The sequence below is a fragment of the Moschus berezovskii genome, chromosome 8 (genome assembly GCF_049115385.1).
Source record: "Moschus berezovskii isolate FMDL1 chromosome 8, NW_MosBer_1.0, whole genome shotgun sequence".
Classification (NCBI taxonomy): domain Eukaryota; kingdom Metazoa; phylum Chordata; class Mammalia; order Artiodactyla; family Moschidae; genus Moschus; species Moschus berezovskii.
In genome coordinates this window covers 103,405,987-103,419,368 of record NC_142467.1, presented here as the reverse complement: position 1 = coordinate 103,419,368, position 13,382 = coordinate 103,405,987, and the positions used below count along the sequence as shown (strand labels likewise).

Genomic DNA, 13,382 nt, shown 5'->3' with positions numbered 1-13,382 from the left:
ATATGGAGTTTCCTAAAGTGCTGAAGACACATGTGGACTTTATGACTTGAAGATTCAGCAGTAACACGGAGGCTACATAATTTTTCATCATTCTCTGACAATATCTCTCCTCACTAATCCTCCTGCTCATTTTCCCTCACCATATTGGCTTCCTTTTATCAACTGGGTCATCTCAAACAAGCAGTTTCCTCAGGGCCTGTGCACTGGCTGCTCCCTTGTAAGGACACACCTCACCAAGTCTGTTCATGACAGTCACCTTTCTTTGAAGTCTGTTCAAATAACATCTTGTTTGCAGTTCTTGTCTAAACATGCATAAAGTAGTATTTCCTTTTCACTCTTGCTTTTATGCCAGCTTTCTTTTTCTTTTTCTTTTATGGGTCTCTTAGAGACCCATAAGCACAAGACATGCTATATATACATTTAAATTTCTTTTTATTTGCTTATATTCTCTGCACAACCAGATTTTATGAGCTTTTGTTTTCCAACACCCTAACTCCCTGCTTAGATAGTACCTGGAATATTGTCACAATTCAATTTATATTCCTCAAATGCATGAAAGAATCTCTCATTAAAATTGTAGTATACATAACATGTTGGGGGAAACTCTGACCATGAGACAACTTTGCTAACTAGAGATGACACAGGAAGTTCCTTCAAGTGCACAAAATCCATGAACAAAATGTTGAAAGCAATTATTGATGGCAAAAAATGGTAGCATTTCTACCACATGAGTAATGATGCTTTTGTGTGGAAATAAGTCATGCTATTTCCCTCTTTTTCTATAGTCACCATCAACACATGGCAATAAGAAACCTAACAGGAGTTTCACAATTTCTTCTTCTGGGAGTCTCAGAGGAATTAAAATTGCAACACTTCATATTTGGTATTTTCCTCTTCATGTACCTGATCACTGTATTTGGAAACTTGCTCATCATCCTGGCCATCAGCTCAGACTCCCACCTGCACACCCCCATGTACTTCTTCCTCTCAAGCCTGTCCTTTGTAGACATCTGCTTCACCTCCACCACCATCCCAAAGATGCTGTGGAGCATCCAGACACAGAGCAAAGTCATAACCTATGAAGGCTGCATCACACAGATGTATTTTTTCACACTCTTTGCAGGACTTGACATCTTGCTCCTATCAGTGATGGCCTATGACCGCTTCCTGGCCATCTGCCGCCCCCTGCTCTACAAGGTCATCATGAGCCCCCAGCTCTGTGCACTGCTGGTGCTGCTGTCCTGGGTCATCAGTGTCCTGCATTCCTTTCTAGAAAGCTTAAGTTTGTTGAGACTGTCATTCTGTACCTTCTTAGAAATCCCTCACCTTTTCTGTGAACTCAATCAGATGATCCAACTGGCCAGTTCTGACACCTTTCTCAATAACGTGGTTGATGTACTCTGGAGCTGTGTTGCTGGCCGGAGGTTCCCTCATGTGCATTCTTTACTCTTACTCTAGGATAGTTTCTTCCATAGGCAGAATCTCATCATCTCAGGGGAAGTATAAAGCATTTTCCACCTGTGCATCTCACCTCTCAGTTGTCTCCTTATTTTATTGTACAGGTTTAGGAGTGTACCTCAGCTCTGCTGCTTCCCACAGCTTCCACTCAAGTGCAACAGCCTCAGTAATGTACACCGTGGTCACACCCATGCTGAACCCCTTCATCTATAGTCTGAGAAATAAAGACTTAAAGAGGGATCTGAAAAAACTCTTTGGAAAGATAATCATAAAAGGTCCTATTGGCATAGGTCTTAGGAAGTGCTTAGTCACTCAGTCATGTCCAACTATTTGTGACCCTTCAGACTGTAGCTCACCAGGCTTTGTCCATAGGATTTTCCAGGCAAGTATACTGGAGTGGTTGCCATATCCTCCTCCAGGGCATCTTCCTGAACCAGGGATCGAACCCATATTGCCTATGTTTCCTGAATTGACGGTGGATCCTTTACTCTCTCAGCCATCAGGGAAGCCCAATAGATCTGAATTCTCCTGGCTTATAGCCCAATCTCTTGAGAACAGAGAATCAACAGGAAAAATTTCTTTCTGTCCAGACCAAGTTCCATAGGGAATTCATGTGCCTACAGGCCGTTGTAAAATGGGAGAAATGTACATAATGAGCAGACAGAGAGAGCTGTAAATATCTCCTCTGCTGTGGTCTCTGAGCTTGTACAACCTGGGTGTGGATGAGACACAGTTGTTGCTTTTGGAGTCCTAAGTCCGGCTCAAGTTTCGATAGTTTAACCCTTCCTGCTGTGTTGTCTGCGCGCAGAGCTTCAGTCTCCGACTTATCCATCCAGGAAGTGATTCAGACTTCAGCCTAGAGAACTACCTCTTAGAGTTCCCATGCTGGTGAGTCCAAGAGCCCAAAAGACACTGCAGGAACAGGTCATAGAGAATGAAAATCAAGAATATCTACCTGAGGACATGTGAAAAATAATTCAGTCTATCCCAGAGTCCAAAGAACACTGTGATGGTTTGCTTGTTTAATTGAAATATTAAAGTATTTTTTAGATGCTAAAAAGAGAACTCAGTAAGGCAATATTCAGTGATGACAATTAAATGACAGGAAAGGAACCCAATTACAAAAGGGAAGAGAGACATAAAGGGCTTCCAGGCAGAATATAATAGAATGTATATCCAAGTATCTTACTAATTCACTGGAAGAAAGAGGTAGGGTGTTAACTGGAGGGACATAAAATGAAGTGAAGGCATTTTTTTCTAACTTTCAATATAGGGCATATTTGACTATATTTCCTTATTGATGAGAAAGGTCCACACCAAAGAGGGCCTGCAAACACATCCTTGCCACAGCAGTTGCAAGAGACATGTATGTCACAGCATCTTCTATGGGGAAAAAAAGGAAGGAAAATAATTAATTTGTGTAAAGGGGAATGTTAATGAACTTGAATTATTTCATTACTTGTTATGCTTGAATATTTAAGTGGATTTGATAACTATTTACTTTCTGTATCTCCAATTATATTTGTGACCCCTTTCCTTGGTAGAATATAACTGGAGAATTTCTATTCTTGTTTGTAATTGCTGCTGCTGCTGCTGCTGCTAAGTCGCTTCAGTTGTGTCTGACTCTGTGCGACCCCATAGACGGCAGCCCACCAGGCTCCCCCATACCTGGGATTCTCCAGGCAATAAGACTGGTGTGGGGTACCATTGCCATCTCCGCGTGTATAATTATTATCTTTCAAATAGACAGTTGGAGATTCCCACCACCCCCTCATACTGGTTATTTGTCCTATAGTTCTTTATTTATGTATAGATGTATTTGAGGGGACTTGTGAATATATATGAATTTGGTGTGGCCACATTTCTCAGTTAATCATATTGTGTCTTCTCCATTGCCTTCTATTTGTTTATTTATTGGCGCATAGCTGCTTTCCCACGTTGTGCTCGTTTCTGTAGTGCTATGAAGTGAATCAGCGGTATGTATACATACATCCTGGAGAAGGAAATGGCAACCCACTCCAGTGTTCTGGAGAATCCAAGGGACGGGGGAGCCTGGTGGGTTTCCGTCTATGGGATCACACAGAGTCGGACACGACTGAAGTGACTTAGCAGCAGCATACATACATCCGCTCCCTCTTGGACCTCCCTCCCATTCCCATCCCATCTATTTAGGTCATCACGGAGCGCTGAGCTGAGCTCCCTGTGCGGCACAGTAGGCCCCCACTAGCTATCTGTTTTACACATGGCAGTGCACCTGCGTTGTCCCAATCTCCCAATTCAGCCCCCTTCTCCCCTCCAGCTGTGTCCATATGTCTTTCCCCAATATCTGTGTCTCCATTCCTGCCCAACAAATAGGTTGTTCTGTACCATTTTTCTAAATTCCACTTACATGTATCACTATATATTTGTTTTCATTTTTAATTTTTTTCTGAAAGAAATTGATCTTTCAGTATAATATTCTCCATTTGCCAATCATTGTTTTAGACAAAAATGAAGTCGAAAGTTCTGTATCCTTCGTGCTAATAAATCACCAGTTACAGTTTTTCCAACGGGCGTTTACATCTCTGCTATTTCTAATTGCTCCTTTATTTATTTATTTTTGGCCACCCTACATGGTATATGGGATCTTAGTTCCCTGACCAGGGATGGGACTTGTGCCGCCTGCAATGGAAGTGCCTATTCTTAACCGTTGGACCACCAGGGAAGTCCCTAATTGCTCCTTTTGATTAGACCTGTATTTAAAAGTTGCTTCACATCAAACCATTATTTGGAAGGCATTCTTCTTTAATGATCACTATACCTTCTCTGAAAATTGAAAGTGAAAGTCACTCAGTCATGCCAGACTATTTGTGACACCATGGACTCCTCTGTCCATGGAATTCTCCAGGCAAGAATACTGGGGTGGGTTGCCATTCCCTTCTCCAGGAGATCTTCCTGACCCAGGAATTGAACCCAGGTGTCCTGCATTGCAGGCAGATTCCTTACCATCTGAACCACCAGGGTACACTGAAATCCACAACTATTCATATAAGGTGAAATTATAACTTAAATACTGCTTTCTCCCTACATTTTAAAAGTTGTTCTGTTTTATTTTTTTTTCCAAGTCATTGGCAACTTAACTTTATATTAACGATCCATGTTGATTTTGTTAAATTGTTACTATTTCACATTTCTATATAACATAGATTTGTATTCCATTTTGTTACATACAGTTGTTTTGAAACAACTTTACTTAAACCAGTTTCATTCAAGTTAACATTTTTTTGCCATAAATTCTTAGATTATTTTAAAACTTTTCTTTCTGGGTTTTCCTTGTGGCTCAGCTGGTAAAGAATCTGCCCACAATGCGGGAGACCTGGGTTCGATCCCTGGATTGGGAAGATCCCCTGGAGAAGGGAAAGGCTACCCACTCCAGTATTCTCGCCAGGAGAATTCCATGGACTGTATAGTCTATGGGGTCGCAAAGAGTCGGACACGACTGAGCGACTTTCACTTTTTCTGTATTATGCACACATATATACTCATACACTTCCTAAAAGCTCAGTCGATTTTCTTACCTTTTGTCCTATTTCCTTCTTGCTCAGTATTATATTCCTTCTCAGCACTAATGATGATGACATAATGATGACAGTGATGGTTCGCTATTATCATGGCATATGCCATTTCATGCACTATTTCATGGTGTGCCTGTGTGATTCTCATTTTACCATTCTTAAACTTTATCCTTAAACTACTGTTATGCAAATACTATAAAAATATGTTGAGACAGTTATGGTCAAACTGTCATTCTAACCAAGTATCCCCAGGGCACTTTGAGCAATGTCCAGACTTTTACGACTGTCACATGGGAAGGGATCCACAGAGGTCAAGGAGGCTCTAAACACCCACAGAGCACAGGACAGACCCCACCACAATGAACTGTACCTGAATGTCAATTGTGCCAACACTGAAGAGTTCTCAGTTAAAGAATATCTGTATTTTCTATTTCTCCTTTCAGAAATAGAAACAAAGATAAAGAGAACACATTCATGGTTACCAAAGGAGGGATGTGGGGGTGGGATGGATTGGGAGATTGGGATTGACATATATACACTGCTATGTATAAAAGAGACAGCTAATGAGAAATTACTGTACAGCACAGTGAACTCTACTAAGTCTCTGTGGTGACCTAAATGGGAAGAAAACCCCAAAAAAGAGGGTGTGTGAGTGTATATATATATATTTATAACTGATTCACTTTGCTGTATAACAGAAACTGGCACAACATTATGAAACAATTATACTGCAATATGTTTTTTCAGGAGTTAGACATAAGGGGAGAATGAGAGTAAGCAGAGGCCAAAGAGGCTCAAAACATATAGTGGGAGAGGAAGCTTTGATCAATTGTTGCCATGAAGAGAAGATAGATACAAGAAATTTCTATCACATGTTTAATGACTTACTTATTTAAAGGAAGGTCTTCCCACATGTCATGTCTCAGCAGTAAAGAATCTGCATGCAATGCAGGAGGTGTGGAGTTCCATCCCTCGGTTGGGAAGATCCCATGTAGTAGGAAATGACAATTCACTTCAGTATTCTTGCCTGGGAAATCCTATGGACAGAGGAACCTGGTGGGCTGCAGTCCATGGGGTCACAAAAGAGTCAGGCATGACTGAGCAATTAAATAACAACAAATGTTAAAGGAAGTGAGAGCAAAAAAGTCAAGAATGTTAAGCTTGGAAATAATGAGTTTTAGATTTTCAGCTTCTGGAAACACAACCCACTATGATCTCTATTTCCCTGTTCCTGATCTAGTATTAAATTTTCCTATTTCAGTGCATTTGTTTATGAGACTTCTTTTGCCTAGCATTGATTTAGACTAGCTCAGTTTCTTGTTACATGCTTCTTGAGCATTGTTTGTGTCCATCATAATGCTTATTTTAATTGCAATATGACATTTATTTCTGTAAGTCTTTTACAAATGTATTTTTTTCTTGATTAAATTGCATTATCCTTGAATTGGGTTAAAATCTTCAGTGACTAGCTTATTGTATAGCCTACAGCAGGTATTCAGTAAGTATTTATTTAATACATGGATTAATTGACAATACATACATCTTTTCTTATTCCCATAAAATTTATTTTTACTCATTTTTTAAAACTTAACATCTTTTTTTTTTTTTCTTTGCCCCACAGCATGTGGGTCTTTGTTCCTTGACCAGGGATTGAACCTGTGATCCCTGCATTGGAAGCATGGAGTCTTAATCACCAGATTGCTAGGGTAGTTACCAAAATTTAGCTTCTTTGTACTGTCCACTTTGGATATATTCTTGACTATGGCAATTGCTAAAGATATTTGTCAGCCTGAAAGCATTTAAGTTCCTAATGGAAAAAATCTTACTCATTATTAAAAACTGATTTAAAGTGTAAAAAGAATATTTGTAGTTTGACTACTAATAGCTATCTTCAGATTGTTTCCCTAAAAGGTTGGAATACCTCACATTTCTTCCATAAAAACCAGAGGCTGCTTCTTTACTACTACTAGCACATTTGAGGGCAATTATCCAGTACTCTTGCCTGGAAAATCCCATGGATGGAAGAGCCTGGTAGGCTGCAATCCATGGGGTAGCTAAGAGTTGAACACAACTGAGTGACTTCACTTTCACTTTTCCCTTTCATGCATTGGAGAAGAAAGTGGCAACCCACTCCAGTGTTCTTGCCTGGAGAATCCCAGGGACGGGGAAGCCTGGTGGGCTTCCGTCTGTGGGGTCGCACAGAGTCAGACACGACTGAAGTGACTTAGCAGCAGCATTCTTACCCCAAAATGTGAACAGTCTTTAAGTTTTCCCCAGGACAATGGTATGATAAAGATTGTTTGCTGTTCTCTTAAACTATATACTAAGTTCAAGCAAAGATTTTTACACTTGGTCATGATTTTGATTTGCCTAGTATTATTATTATATACCCACATGTTTTATATGTCCATTTTTCTATAGGTATTAATCTTTCAAATAATTTTAACAAAATATTGTTTTTGAACTGACTTTAAGTACTTTCTTTAGGTCATAAATTAAAATTTTTTTTCCCTTTAGTTAAAAATGTCTACTGTCTTACTTCTGAGTATCTTGACTTATTTGTCATGGTTTCACCCAGGCAAAGACTTTATATGTAGATTGCATGATGTTTATCTATGAAGTGTCTGTCACTCTTACACTGAGGTTATAATCTTTCTAATTTTTTGTAAGAAGTTTTATGTTGGGAAACTACAGACTGGGCAAAATAAATAGACATCTGTGTTTAATTTCATCAACAATTCAATTCTTTCGGATAAAATGAAATACAACCTTACCACATATTCAGTTCAGTTCAGTCACTCAGTCGTGTCCGACTCTTTGCGACCCCATGAACCACAGCACGCCAGGCCTCCCTGTCCATCACCAACTCCTGGAGTTCACTCAAACTCATGTCCATGGAGTCGGTGATGTCATCCAGCCATCTCATTCTCTGTCGTCCCCATCTCCTCGCACCCCCAATCCCTCCCAGCATCAGACTCTTTTCCAGTGAGTCAACTCTTCGCATGAGGTGGCCAAAGGATTGGAGTTTCAGCTTTAGCATCAGTCCCTCCAATGAACACCCAGGATTGATCTCCTTTAGAATGGACTGGTTGGATCTCCTTGCAGTCCAGTATTAAATGTACTTAAATAGAGACCTAAATCCTAATGTATTCAACAAATAACTGAGAATGTGCTATATACTAGAACATTCTAGGAAGATTATGTTTTATGTTATTTTACATCTAGGTCATTGTCAATTTAATTAGTCCATTTTTGTATCATAGGTCAGAAAGTTGCTCAGTCCTGTCGACCCAAGGACTATACATACAGTCCATGGCATTCTCCAGGCCAGAATACTGGTGTGGGTAGCTGTTCCTTTCGCCAGGGAATCTTCCCAACTCAGTAATCAAACCCAAGTCTCCTGCATTGCAGGCAGATTCTTTACCAGCTGAACAACAAGGAAAACCCATAAGTTATTGCTATTATAGTTCTTACACAATTAGTTTTAAACACTCCATTCAATTTTGTTTGCTAAACTTGTCTTGAAACCATACTATTTAACCTGGTTTCATTCTCCTTCTCCTTTTCCCAACTTTTCATTTTTTCTAAATTCATTTTTGTACAAGTGCATATGTATTCATTCACACAAGGTTGAAATACAGACTTGAACATAGCAGGTGAAGTCTTTGTCTGCTTGGACCCTGTGTTCATTGAGAAGATGAGTACGATGGAAGAGATGTATAAATAACACAATGTCTAAGATAACTAAAATGAAGAATGTTACTCAGAGAGAAGGTTGGAATCATCATGACATGTATATCCTTTTTTAAAATTTATTTTAATTGGAGGCCGATTACTTTACAATATTGTATTGGTTTTGCCATACATGAATCCTCCCTGGGTGTACATGTGTTCCCCATCTTAAACCCCTCTCCCACCTCCCTCCCCATCCCATCCCTCTGGGTCATCCCAGTGCACCAGCCCCAAGCACCCTGTATCCCACAGAGTCCAAAAGACTGTTCTATACATCTGTGTCTCTTTTGCTGTCTCATATACAGGGTTATCGTTATCATCTTTCTAAATTCCATATATATGCATTAGTATACTGTATTGGTGTTTTTTTTTTCTGGCTTACTTCACTCTGTATAATAGGCTCCAGTTTCATCCACCTCATTAGAACTGATTCAAGTGTATTCTTTTTAATGACTGAGTAATACTCTATTGTGTATATGTACCACAGCTTTCTTATCCATTCATCTGAAGATGGACCTCTAGGTGGCTTCCATGTCCTGGCTACTCTAAACAGTGCTGCAATGAACATCGGAGTACATGTGTCTCTTTCAATTCTGGTTTCCTCGGTGTGTATGCCCAGGAGTGGGGTTGCTGGGTCATATGGCAACTCTATTTCCAGTTTTTAAAGGAATTTCCACACAGTTCTCCATAGTGGCTGTACTAGTTTGCATTCCCACCAACAATGTAAGAGGGTTCCCTTTTCTCCACACCCTCTCCACCATTTATTGCTTGTAGACTTTTGGATAGTGGCCATTCTGACTCGAGTGAAATGGTACCTCATTGTGGGTTTGATTTGCATTTCTCTGATAATGAGTGTTGTTGAGCATTTTTTCATGTGTTTGTTAGCCATCTGTATGTCTTCTTTGGAGAAATGTCTGTTTAGTAATTTCGCCCATTTTTTGATTGGGTAGTTTATTTTTTCTGGAATTGAGCTGTAGGAGTTGCTTGTATGTTTTGTTTTTGAGATTAATTGTTTGTCAGTTGCTTCATTTGCTATTATTTTCTCCTATTCTGAAGACTGTCTTTTCACGTTGCTTATAGTTTCCTTTGCTGTGCAGAAGCTTTTAATTTTCATTAGGTCCCATTTGTTTATTTTTGCTTTTATTTGCAATATTCTGGAATATGGGTCATGGAGGGTCCTGCTGTTATTTTTGTCAGAGAGTGTTTTGCTTATGTTCTCCTCTAGGAGTTTTATAGTTTCTGGTCTTATGTTTAGATCTTTAATCCATTTTGGTTTTATTTTTGTGTATGTCAAGAAACAAAGGGATAAAATCAAATCAATAAAATTAGAAATGAAAATGGAGAGATCACAACAGACAACACAGATATAAAAAGGATCAAAAGAGACTACTATCAGCAATTATATGACAATAAAATGGGCAACTTGGAAGAAATGGACAAATTCTTAGAAAAGTAAAACTTTCCGAAACTGAACCAGAAGAAATAAAAAATCTTAATAGACCCATCACAAGCACGAAAATTGAAACTGTAATCAGAAATCTTCCAGCAAACAAAAGCCCAGGTCCAGACGGCTTCACCTTTGAATTCTACCAAAAATTTAGAGAAGAGCTAACACCTATCCTACTCAAACCCTTCCAGAAAATTGCAGAGGAAGGTAAACTTCCAAACTCATTTTATGAGGCCACCATCACCCTAAAACCAAAACCTGACAAAGATGCCACAAAAAAAGAGAACTACAGGCAATATCACTGATGAACATAGGTGCAAAAATCCTTCACAAGATTCTAGCAATCAGAATCCAACAACATACTAAAAAGATCATACATCATGACGAAATGGACTCTATCCCAGTGATGCAAGGATTCCTCAATATTCACAAATCAATCAATGTAATACAACACATTAACAAATTGAAAAATAAAAGCCATATGATTATCTCAATAGATGCAGAAAAAGCCTTTGACAAAATTCAACATCCATTTATGATCAAAACTCTCCAGAAGGCGGGAATAGAAGGAACATTCCTCAACATAATAAAAGCTATATATGACAAACCCACAGCAAACATTATCCTCAATGGTGAAAAATTGAAATTGTTGCCCCTAAAGTCAGGAACAAGACAAGGGTGCCCACTCTCACCACTACTATTCAAAATAGTTTTGGAACTTTTGGCCACAGCAATCAGAGCAGAAAAAGACATAAAAGGAATCCAAATTGGAAAAGAAGAAGTAAAACTCTCACTGTTTGCAGATGACATGATCCTCTACACAGAAAAGCCTAAAGACCCTAACAGAAAATTACTCGAGCTAATCAATGAATACAGTAAAGTTTCAGGATATAAAATCAACACGCAGAAATCCCTTCCATTCCTATACACTAATAATGAGAAAATAGAAAGAGAAATTAAGGAAACAATTCCATTTACCATCGCAACAAAAAGAATAAAATACTTAGGAATATATCTACCTAAAGAAACAAAGACCTATATATATATATAACTATAAAACACTGGTGAAAGAAATCAACAGGGCCACTAATAGATGGAGAAATATACCGTGTTCATGTATCGGAAGAATCAATATGGTGAAAATGAGTATAATATCCAAAGCAATCTATAGATTCAATGCAATCCCTATCAAGATATCAATGGTCCTTTTCACAGAACTAGAACAAATAATTTCACAATTTGTATGGAAATACAAAAAACCTTGAATAGCCAAAGGAATCTTGAGAAAGAAGAATGGAACTGGAGACATCAACATGCCGGACTTCAGGCTCTACTACAAAGCCACAGTCATCTAGACAGTATGGTACTGGCACAAAGACAGAAATATAGATCAATGGAACAAAATAGAAAGCCCAGAGATAAATCCAGACACGTATGGACACCTCATCTTTGACAAAGGAAACAAGAATATTCAATGGAGAAAAGACAATCTCTTTTAACAAGTGGTGCTGGGAAAACTGGTCAACCACTTGTAAAAGAATGATATAGAACATTTTCCTCTCTCAACGTATACATACATTATTTTTCAGTTTTATTTAATTATTTATTTTTGCCTGTGCTGGGTCTTCATTGATATGTGGTCTTTTCTATAGTTGGAGTGAGCAAGGGCCACTTTCTAGTTTCAGTGTGTAGGCTTCTCATTGTGGTGGCTTCTGTTTGGGGGAGCACGAGCTCAAGGGCACTCTGGCTCAGTAGTTGTTATGCATGGGCTTAGTTATCTGGCAGCATGTGGAATCTTCCTGGACCAGGGATCAAACCGTGACCCCTGCATTGAAGCCAGATTCTTAACCACTGGACCACCAAGGAAGTGCACGTGTATATATATATATATATATCTTAAAATTCAGGCTTTGAGAAAGAAAATTATACACACACACACACACATATGCAAACATATAGCATCACAGACTCAATGGACTTGAATGCAAGCAAATTCCAGGAGATAGCGAAGGACAGGGAAGCCTGATGTGTTGCAGTCCATGGAAAGAATCAGACATGACTTATCAACTGAACACGAGTTTATGTAATAAATTTTCAACATAAGTTTAATTCAAAGAATAAAATGGCTATACCAAAACAGAGCTCCAAGTTTATTGGTACTGTGCTCTGTCATTTCAGTTGTGTCTAACTCTTTGAAATGCTATGGACTATAGCCCACTAGGCTCCTCTGTCCATGGGATTCTCCAGGAAAGAATACTGGAGTGAGTTGCCTTTCCCTTCTCCAGAGGATCTTCCCGACCAAGGGATCGAACTTGTGTCTCTTGTGTCCCCTGCATTGCAGGCAGATTCTTTACCCAAGCTGTCTGGGAATGTTGGAAATTTTACAAACTGGGATTTCTGAATGCCACTTCTAAATAATTTGCCATGACCATCTTGAGTTATATCAACATCTAACTTAATAAGGGTAGTTAGGGATGAAAAAGACATGGAAGTTCACAGCATAGGAAGGAAGGTTCTACTGTGTGTGTGTCTTTTCATGCCTTGTGAAGTGTGTGAGGTCCTCCAGGCAGGAGTTCTGAGCACATACATTCCAAGGTGAATCTTATAACAGAGTTCTAAACTCAACTGACATAAGGGATTCATTAGTACTTACAAGCCAACTTTGCAACAATCTCCTAAAATTCTAAAGATATATAATGTATATAAGGGACTCCTTGATATGTGATGTTTCAGCAGCAGTGGGGAGGCCACCTTGCTCCTCAGCATCCTATGACATCATCTCTCCTCACTCTCCCTCCTACCCATTACCTTTCCCATACTGAACATCTTACAGAAGTACTCTCTTTGCACTGTTGTTCTCCCTGCCTGGCACACATTTCCTCTGATACATTCATGGAAATGTCACCTTGTTTTTCAAGTTTTCATGTCTTAGCATGAACATCCATAAAAAATAACACCCCCTCTTTACTCATTCTCTTATACTTGCTTTCACTTTCTTCATAGCATCTGTCACAATCTGAGAAGCTATACTTTTTTTCAATTCTCTGGATTTTTCTCTGTAGATGGATTGTAAGAGCTCTTATTTTTCAGAACCCCATACTCATTGCCTAGACAGCACCTGGAACATTGTCGGCACACAATTTAAATGCCCTGAACAAATGAAAGAATTTCTCCTTAAATATGAAAATACA

The 13,382-nt window shown here is 39.0% G+C and overlaps 1 pseudogene; it reads left to right on the top strand.

Annotated features, from left to right (window-relative positions):
• Positions 1-753: 753 nt before the first annotated feature.
• Positions 754-13,302, top strand: LOC129558114 (olfactory receptor 7A17-like; annotated as a pseudogene).
• The last annotated feature ends 80 nt before the right edge of the window (positions 13,303-13,382 follow it).